General features: G+C 39.5%; 1 pseudogene; it reads right to left on the bottom strand.

Annotated features, from left to right (window-relative positions):
- Positions 1-2837: 2837 nt before the first annotated feature.
- On the bottom strand, positions 2838-10068 carry LOC116562611 (annotated as a pseudogene).
- Positions 10069-10646: the final 578 nt, after the last annotated feature.

Below are 10646 nucleotides of genomic sequence, written 5' to 3'. Positions count from 1 at the left end.
AAAGGAAGTACCCAGTGAAGCAAATTCAACCATCAAATAAACACACCCCAGTGATGGGGTCACCAAAGCCCAAAGGGGCTCAGTCTCCTGCAGTTCAGCAATGAGGGGAAGGGATCAGGAAAAGGTCAGGCTCAGGCTTTCCTACTCTCCCTCCCAATAAATTCAAGATTTCTCACAAAGTTTTGGTTTCTAGCAGTAAACATGGAGTTACATTCATTTGTCTCCTATTGAATAATCTTGTGGCTACTTTGACGTTTCTTGCACCTGCATAAAAAAGTTCCTGAGTGCCCTGGATATACATTCATATTCCCTTTCTTGACCCCCTGACCCCACTTTCTGCATGGAAGGCCCCCAGTTGGTTTTCTCTACTTTAGGATTAAAGATTAATTAGGTTTGATCCATCCAAAGAACAGCACTGTCTAAAGTGTTTGACATGGATACGTCAAGAAATGGTCTTGACTCAGGAAGTTGGGAACAAGGGATGGAGGGTTTCTAGCTTCTTCAGGGTTTTTGCATAAATCATTTAACAGTTGTGGAGATACTCCAAGCATTAAATGTGCATGTGTCTGGGTGTATAGGTTTTCTTTCGAGGATGAACAGAAAAGAGGGCAGGATAGGAGACAAGATTTTAGGACAGAAGATCTGGTCTAATAGGTAAAAGGGGAAGGGGAATGCAAAAGAAAAGATGGTTCAAGACCTCCACTTTAAGGAGAGGGCCCCCCAAACTAATGTTTTAGATCTTTTCGCCTGGCACAGGATCTTCGGTCAAAGACGGTTTGGCTATTTTTCCTCTCAATACAAAAAGAAGTTACAATTAAACAAGAAGTAAACAAAACCTCAGAAGAACATGGAGAAAGTCCAATACATTATATTTACACAAACTAGGCCCCATAGTGATCACCAACTCTGTGAAGTCCTAAAGAGCCCAAACAATTACAATAACTGGGGGCAGAGGGGAGAGCAGCATTTAGGAAAGACAAGAACCCAAGATCAGACACAGAGCACCCAATGAGTTATATTTCATTTGACCTGTTTCAAAACAGTGAGATAGGTTTGCGGTGATCTCGGAGCATGTAAACAAAACCTCCTTTTCTCATTTAGCTACCATGATGCTATTAATCACTACTGCAGCGAGCACGACAGGGGCTACAGGTACAACAAAGAAGCCCGCACTTATAGGTCTCCCCGGAACCCCCAAATTTTGAAAGGTTAAGGATTTTAGACCTTGTTTCATATATTCATCCCTCGACAGCATAGGATAAGTACAGAGGTGTTGGTTTTAAAACTTATCCTTATTGACTCACATTTTTTACAGACACACACGCCCTGTTGTGCATGGTAGGCTTAGTCTAAACTGGTGAAGAATGGATCTAGGATGTAAAACATGTCCCATGCCCTAGGATTAGACAAGACTCACCTAATCTTGGCTTCCTCTCTGGGCCTTTTATCTGGCCTAGCCTCTCTTAGCCTCTCTGTACCACCATTTTCTATTTAGACTAATTTCTAATATTCCAGTAGTTGGTGATCAAGTCATGGGACAACCCAGTTAAAACTTAGTCTTTCATAAAACATTTTCAAGGCAGAGAGGGTTTCAAGAGGATACTATGGCAGAAAAGCCAGCTCTCATTAGCAAAAATGAGACAGTCCAATAGGCTGTGCACCCCAGATAGCTGCTCTCCCTGCTGGCAAAAAGAACGACAAAAAGTATCCCTGCCTTACAGACTTAGAGCTGCTGCTGGCTCATCCCTGAGATTGCTCACGTACCTGAGAACACAGTGCAGGAAATGAGGGCCTTAGATTAAAATATGTAAAAACACAAAAGCAGACTATATTAAGGAAAAAAATGTTAAAATGTACAAGATAACGTCATTTGCACTCAGCTAATGCAGTTGGCATCCTGGAGAAAGCAAGAGTATCTAAGGGAGGTCCTCCAAAGGTGCAGTATCCAAGGGAGCAAATAAATAGTATCTCATTGGCCCAGAATGCGGTGGGGGTGAGCGTAGGAGCAGCAGGTTTGCAGCTGTTCCCCCAAACACCCTTTTTGCCTTCATCTCCACCTATTGCTTGGGATAGTTTCCAGCACCCTTATCCCAAAAGTAGTTATAAGGATTCAAGCTGCGAAAAAAGAAAAAAAAAACTGCCTTATTCCTAAGAGATTCCCTCCCACAGAATGTAGCGGTTTGGCTCCATGAGTCTGGTCTTATACTTAATCATTTCACCCTGGCATGGGAATTATTACTACATATTCTTCCTCAAAAGTGTGAGAGGCGTTTTAACCGGAGCAACTCCATCTTGAATAGGGGCTGGGTAAAATGAGGCTGAGGCCTGCTGGCTGCATTTCCAAGAGGCTAAGGCATTCTTAGTCACAGGATGAGACAGCAGGTCGGCACAACATACAGTCATAAAGACCTTGCTGATAAAACAGGTTGCAGTAAAGAAGCTGGCTAAGTTCCACCAAAACCAAGATGACGATGAGAGTGACCTCTAGTTGTCCTCACTGCTACAGTCTCACCAGTGCCATGACAGTTTACAAATGCCATGGCAACCTCAAAAAGTTACCCTATATGGTCTAAAAAGGGGAGTCACAAATAATCCACCCCTTGTTTAGCATATAATCAAGAAATGACCATAAAAACAGGCAACCAGCTGCCCTCAGGGCCGCTCTGCCTATGGAGCAGCCATTTGTTACTCCTTTACTTTCTTAATAATCTTCCTTTCACTTTACTCTAGGACTTACCCTGAATTCTTTCTTGCACCATATCCAAGAACCCTCCCTTGGAGTCTGAATCAGGACCTCTTTCTGGTAACAAAGGAAAACAACTTCCCTATGGAGGCCACTTTCAAAAGCTGGAAATCCCCCCGACCCCCGACCCCCATCCCTAGAAGCCCTCACTTGCATTTGGACAGAGCATGGTTGAAGTTCCTTTGCCTCACCCTTTCCCCCCACCTAGGGGGAGGAAGGGACTATGGTGTGAACCCCAGTTTGACACATGGCAGTGCCAGCTGGCCCCAATGCACCCTATTCCCACTTTCTCCACTCTGCCTGCTTCTTAAACTTCCTGCTCCTGGGAAGCAGGAAGCTTCACCCACTGTGGCTCAATTCTTGGAACCCCGAGGGCAGGGCAGGGCTGTGGATTTCTTCTTCCTCTGGAGAGTAGGTTGGCTTTCCCTGGTGCGCTAGGGGCCTGCTGGACCTTCAGCGGACATGAGGCTACCATATGGCTGATGCTCTGGCAGAAGCGGCACTTCCAGGGCTGGGGTGGCAGCTTGCATTCCTTAGCATGATGGTCTGGACCTCCACAGTTGCAGTACCTGTCTCCTTTTGGTGTGCGTTTCTGCATGTTCTTCCCCTTTGGCCGCCTCTCACTCCCAATACAGAACACCCACCAGACCTGGTGACACGGAAAGATTCCTCACCCTTGGCTGACTCCTCCACTGCCTCACCCTCCTTCAGGCTCCAGGAAGCCCTCCATGTGCAGCTTCCACTGGTGCACAAAGATGTCCACTGGGGGATCGAGCGCGACCCCCGCGAGGGCGGATGGACAGGAAGACGAACCCCAAGCGCATGTTGAACCACGTGCAGATGCCCGCAAGTGCAGCAGCTAAGGCTTGTCCACCGCTGGGAGCCTCGAGGTGCCTCCTCTGCTGCCTTGGCGCAGCCACCTGCTAGCTCGTGATTGGACACGGAGCCCAGGGTCGTCGACTCAGTCAGCGGCGGAGGGCCCCTGGTTGGGCGGCTGTCGTCCCCGTAGAAGTCCGTAGGCCTGAACCTTCTTGACTACCTAAGTTTTAAACAGCTGTGTCAAAGAATGAATTTACTTCACCTTTAAAGGGTTTACTTGGTGGTAATGAAAAAGGGGTTTATAAATTCTAAAGTTGCTATTTACATAACAACAGCTAGATCTGGTAGGGAGTCAAGAGCATGACAATTCCATTGTATGCCTGCTGCAGACAGGGCCCAGGATAAGGTACAGCTTTTCCACCTGGGAACACACATATAAAGATTTCTAGGGCAGTACAATCGTTTTTAGAGTGAGAAATCATTCCAGGAAAATAAAGAGGTTGAAAACACCTGCCTGGCTTCCCTTCCTAGGGGAGACCACAGATTGTTAAAGTGGAAAGTAAAGAAAGGCAGGCCAGGTGCAGTGGTTCATGCCTGTAATCCCAGCACTTTGGGAGGCTGAGGCAGGCGGATCAGGAGGTCAGGAGATCAAGACCATCCTGGCCAACATGGTGAAATCCTGTCTCTACTCAAAATACAAATATTAGCTAGGCGTGGTGGCGCACACATGTAATCCCAGCTATTCGGAGACTGAGGCAGGAAAATTGCTAGAACCTGGGAGGCAGAGGTTGCAGTGAGCCAAGACAGTGCTAACGCACTCCAGCCTGGTGACAGAGCAAGACTCCTTCTAAAAAAAAAAAAACAAAGTAAATTGTTAAATTATTTATATAATCATTGGAGAACCTGAAAACATCATCAGGAGATAGATGAGTAGATTAATTTCATAGGTGCAGCCTTTAGGGGGAGGGCACTTCACTAAAAGAAGCCCCAGGTTCTCCGTTGTGTTTTATCAAACATGCACTGAGAAAATAGATTTGCACAGGGTAAGTCTGAAGAAGATCTTCTGTTTTCTCATGGTCTTCAAGGAGGCATTTAGAGATTTCAGAAACCCCTCTGTGCCTCAGAGGGAAAGGGAGGACTCACAGATGTGTGGCAATGGCCTGAGCATGTAATGGAGAAGCCACAGTATGCAGACTTAGAGCAGAGGCAGAAGGGTGAACCCTGAGATGTTATCTGTGGATACCTGAAAAACAACTCAGAAAGAAAGGCAAGACCAGTCATGCCTCAGCAGTCATCAGTCCATGGAACAGAAGAGACACATGACCTGTGGCAACAATCATTGATGATCTGAGGACAGTGGACATTTCTAATGATTCTGTGGAATCATTAGAAATCACCCACCTCCTGCCCTGATGCACCATCTCCAGGGGGAGTAAAGAAAGGCTGGAAAAACAAAAGAGGCTGTATTACCCAAAATTAGGAATTTAAGCCAGAAGTAAGTGAAAGTTGGCAACTGGCAGAATGAGTCCACAGGAGGAATATTAGGACTGTTATAGAATATAAATAAAGTTTGTTTTATTTGTAGACCTCATTATCATTTTATATAAATGTGTAATCCAATAACAAATACCTTCAAATATTTAACAAACTTGGTTCTATTTCCATGGAAAAGTTGACCATTTATGAAAGTTAAGAAGTATTTAAGAAATTAAAAATCCTTCAAGTGTTCTTTAAAAATTATGTTTTGTGACAACTCTAAAGATAAACCTATTCTAGAAATCTCTCAATTGAATGCTTATTTTGATTTCAACAAAAGTGGGGCAAATAGTGCAATAAAGTCCAACATGGCTATTATTCATATTTAATAATCATTAATATTCTATAATTTGTGCTTCATTTTTCTTTCCTTCCATTTCTTCTTTTTCTTTCTCCACCTTCCTTATTTCTTTCCTTTCTTCTTTCCTATTTTTCCTGAAGTATCTTAAAATACAAACACAATAGATGTTTTCTTTTTTTTTTTTTTTTTTTTTTTTTATGTTGGTGTTTTTTTTTTTTTTCCCGCTGGGGAGTAAAATGGCGCGATCTCGGCTCACTGCAACCTCCGTCTCCCGGGTTCAGGCAATTCTCCTGCCTCAGCCTCCTGAGTATCTGGGATTACAGGCACGCGCCACCATGCCCAGCTAATTTTTTTTTGTATTTTTAGTAGAGACGGGGTTTCACCATATTGACCGGGATGGTCTCGATCTCTTGACCTCGTGATCCACCCGCCTCGGCCTCCCAAAGTGCTGGGATTACAGGCGTGAGCACAATAGATGTTTTCTAAATAAATAAATGACACACATGTGTGGCTTCAAAATGTCAATTGAGAAGTTATTGCAGGCCAGTTAAAATGACAAGTTGTAATTCTTTCCCCTTTAGAAGTTTTGAGTCATGAGGAGAGGAAACAAATAAATAATTATAATTTAGGGAGCTAAACACAATAATAAGAGTATGAACTAGGATACTATGTAAATGAAGGGATATAAATGAATAGGAGGAGCATAACAGGAAGAAAAAAGATGATAGGCGACGGAAGAAAGGCTACTACCAAAGAAGGACGATCATTTAAAAAGACAAAGAGGAATGAGAGGAGAGGGTGTTACCTTCAGAAACTGCAAGTGATGAAGCCTCAATGGGCCACAGATGAGATTTATGGAGAAGTGGTGGAAGATGAACCTGGGGAAACCAAGGAATCGGCCTTTATATCCGGATATATATGTTTTAAATCCTTAGATTTAGGAGGTGTTTTCCAGTTTTAAGCTGAAAGGAACGGATCAGAATTGGTTTTGGAAAGATCAGTGGAAAGGATAAACACAACCTGGTATAATGTAAACGCTAATAAGATAGACAGAATTGGCAAGAGTGATAAAAAATGACACGGAAAGGTTACAACTAAAACATGTTAGGGTAAAAGAAATGTATAACTGAGCTCCAGGTAGGATTTGAGAAGAAAAATAAATTGTAGTGAAGAACTGGAAGCCAATCCTGTGAAAAATTAAATAAATGAAACATTTTTAGGCAAAAGATAACATCAAAACTAGAAACACGACAGTTCTATCATCTTTCAAGAAAGAAATTTAGTAATTAAAAATTCAACCCTCTCCAACAAAATAAAAACATAAAAAACTCATGTTCAGATTGTTTCTTAAGCAAATACTAACACAAATTCAAAAATCAATAATTTTTTACTATTCAAGAAATTGCATCCTCTTCCTTTCCCTCCCTTCCTCCTTCTCTCTCTCCCTCCTTCCCTGCCTTTCTTCTTTCCTTCCTTCCTTTTTTTCTTCATTCTTCTCCCTCTTTTATTCTTTTCCTTTCTATATACCTTATTTTTAAGGGGGACATAATCTTGATATCCAAATTTATGGATGATAGTACAAGAAAAACACAACTTCAGAAGAGCATCACTGATGGCCATAGGTACAAAAAATCCAAATAGAATATAGGCAAGTAAGCCCAACTTCTTCATATAGAGACACTTATATACACATATATAGTCACTATTGGGAAAAGTTGGGTCTGGTCTAGGAAAGCACAAATACTTTTATTAGAAAAATCTATTAATGTAATTTCATATAAGCTGATTAAAAGGAAAAAATTGTAATTTTCAACAGAGGCAGAAAAATCATTTAATACACACTTATCTATTCATTAAAAATAAATAGTACCAAACTAAGAATAGAAAAAAAACCTGTTAAAACCTGATTGAGCAAGTTGCATTCTTAAAAATAAATGATAGAAATATTTTCTTTGAAATTGCAACAAAATTAAGACACACACTGTGAGTGTTCTTTTTAATATTGTATAAGAGGTTCTAAAAGGAGTTCATTAAGATGAGAAAAGGGAATTTTAAAATATAAGTATTGTAAATAAAACAATCATCATTAAAAATGTTATGACTATTATAAGTGTCAACATAAGAAACAAAACTAATAGAGTTAATACATGAGTTTAAGGAATATTGCTAGGTATAAAACCTTTATTAAAAAATGCATATCTAGATATAAAGAATTAATACTTAGAAAATGCCTTCTTAAAGGTATCATACAAAATATTTATAAATATATAAAAGTATAATACAGTATTCAAAATCATAAAAGAGAGCATTAGTAATTGAGAGATAAACCAAGTTCATGGATGAGAACACTCAAACTCAATATTATAAAAATGTCAGTTCTCTCAAAATTAGTCCATAAATTCAAGACAACCCAATCAAAATACCAACAAGTTTATTAATAAACTTAAAAATTTATTTAAAAATTCATAAGGAAGATTAAAGGGACCAGAACAGTCAAAATAATTGAAGAGAAGTGTAGGGGTTCTTACTCTACAATATAAGCATTATTATAAAAGGGCTATCATTAAAAGACTGTAATACTGGTTTAAGAATAGACAAAGAGACAAAGAATTCAAACAGAGAGCCCAGAAGCTGAACCACAAAACCCAGTCAGCTTGACTTATGACAAAGACAAAGATAAATGAAGAAAGGATAAGCTAGTCAATAAAAGGCACTGGGGAAATGATCATCCACTGAAAACAAAGAGTATTCCTACCACCAACCATATGAAAAAGAAATTAGAGTTGAATGAAACGTTTCGATGTTGAAGGCAGAAAATCTCTTTATGACTTTGGTGTATTGGGAGTATTCATTTTCATAATAAACAAACAATAGAGAAAAAAGAAAAGATAAATCCAATCTCACGTTGCATTAAAGACTTCTGTGCATTAAAAGTCACAATTTTAAAAGTGTAATAACAACCTACAGATGTAGAGACAATGTTTGCAAGGTATATACACAACAAAGGAGTAGTACAATACCTTATTTATGCATATATAAATGTTTTTTTATCTCTGTCATAAAAAATTACCATAAATTTGGCAGCTTAAAAAACACAAATTAATTATCTTACTGTTCTGTAGTCAGACACATGACACAGGCCTTTCTAGGCTAAAATCAAGATATTCTATTAGAATGGCTTTTAACAAAAAAAGAAAAGTCTTGGCAAGGATATGGAGAAAAGGAAAGCTTTTCACATTATTGGTGTGAACGTAAATTATTATAGCCATTATGGAAAATACTATGGATGTTTCTCAAAAAATTAAAAATAGATTTAGCATATGATCCAATAATTCCACTCCTAGGTATGCACCCAAAGAAAATGAATCATTCAATGAACATCATTCAATGTTCATTCAATACATTGAATCACTGAATGTATTGAACATACATTCAATACAATGTAAGTATGTTGAAGAGATATCTGCACTGCCATGTATTTTGCAGTATTACAGTAGCCAAGATATGGAGTCAGCCTAAGTGTCATCAAGTAATGAATAAATAAAGAAAATGTAGTATGTATATATTATACACACACACACTCACACACACACATGTACATATACATACACAGTGGAATACTAGTCAGCCAGCCTTTAAAAATAAGAAAATCCTGTCATTTGCAATAACATGGATGTACCTGGAGGACATTATGCTAAGTGAAATAAGCCAGGCATGGAAAGGAACCTTATATGTGGAATCTAAAAAAGCTAAACTCATAGGAGTAGAGAGTAAAATCATGGTTACCAGGGACTAGAGGTTGGGGAGCTAGGAAACAGAGAGCTGTAGGTGAGAGAGTACAAAGTTTGGTTAGACAGGTGGAATTAGTTCTGAAGATATATTGTACTGCACAGTGACTGCAGTTTATAATAGTGTGCTGAAGATTTGAAAATTGGTAAGAGAATACATTTTAAATGATCTTGCCACAAAAATGTATGTGAAGTGACAGATATTTTAATTAGATTGATGTAATCATTCCACAATGTATGCATAGATCAAAACTTCATGTTGTACCCCATAAATATATATAATAAAATTAAATTAAGATGTTAGCAGGGCTGCATGCCTTTTTAGAAACTCTAGCAGAGATCTCTTCCTTTGTTCATCAAGGTCATTGACAGAATTCAGTTCCTTGTATTGTAGGACTGAGATCACCATGTCCTTCCTGGCTGTCAGCTGAGTGCTATCTTCAACTTCTGAAAATCATCCATATTCCTACCTCCATCTTCAAAGCCAACAACCATGGGTTAAGTTCCTCTCATGCTTTGAATGTCTTCTTTCATTTATCTCATCTCTCTGGCCTTTTTTTTTTTTTTTTTTTTTTTTTTTGAGCCAGAAAGTCTGGATGTCATTTATTGACAGCAGTTTATACACATTTGTTTCCTTCCTACGGTTGTTTCCTTAACAGTGCAGGCACAGAGCCCTTGAGAAGGTCAGTCTCTGAACGAAGGAGCCAGAAACGTAGGTTGGACATGTCTTTGGCAAGCACGTTCAGCCCCAGCAGGATGCAATCCTTCAACTTGTAAATTCCATTGGGTATTTGAGAGAGACCAAGGTTGGGGGTAGAGGAGAAGTCTCCAACAAGACTCATATCTCTGTCCAGGCCTCTTTTCTCACTAGCCAGATCCATCCAAGTTTTAGGACACTGGGGAGCAACAATCAGGTCCAGGCTCCTCAAAAGGGGCAGATTCTTCAATCTGTGCCCAGTTCACACATACCTGCTTCCTCTGGTCACACAGTTAAAGAGAATCAGCCTTATGTTGTCTGACCTTCATATACCTCTCTTCCGCTTTTAAGAACTCATGTGATTACTTTGGGCCCACGTGGATAATTGAAGATAATATCCTTATCTCAAAGATCTTAAATTAATCACAGCTGCAAATTCACTTTTTCTATGTAGGGTAGTGTATACACAGGCTATTGTTTTGCCTGTGAGTATATCTATCTCTACCTATACATGTATCTTAAGATTAATGTAATTAAAATTACCTAGTTTTTTAAAAAGGGTTGAAAGATATGAGCAAGGAATTTAAAGAAGTTCAAATTGAATTAAAAGATTCTTCATATCACTAGTAAATAATGTGAATAAAAATAAAACCGTGTATCATTTTACCTGACAACAGCTGGTGTTGGTAAAGGCATGAAGCAGTGGAAACTTCATTATTCTGACAGAACTTAACTGTAGAAAACTATGTACTTAGAAGACCA

Source organism: Sapajus apella, unplaced genomic scaffold, assembly GCF_009761245.1.
Source record: "Sapajus apella isolate SASKATOON/1434 unplaced genomic scaffold, GSC_monkey_1.0 scaffold33, whole genome shotgun sequence".
In the NCBI taxonomy this organism is placed as follows: Eukaryota; Metazoa; Chordata; class Mammalia; order Primates; family Cebidae; genus Sapajus; species Sapajus apella.
This window is presented reverse-complemented; position numbering and strand designations above follow the sequence as displayed.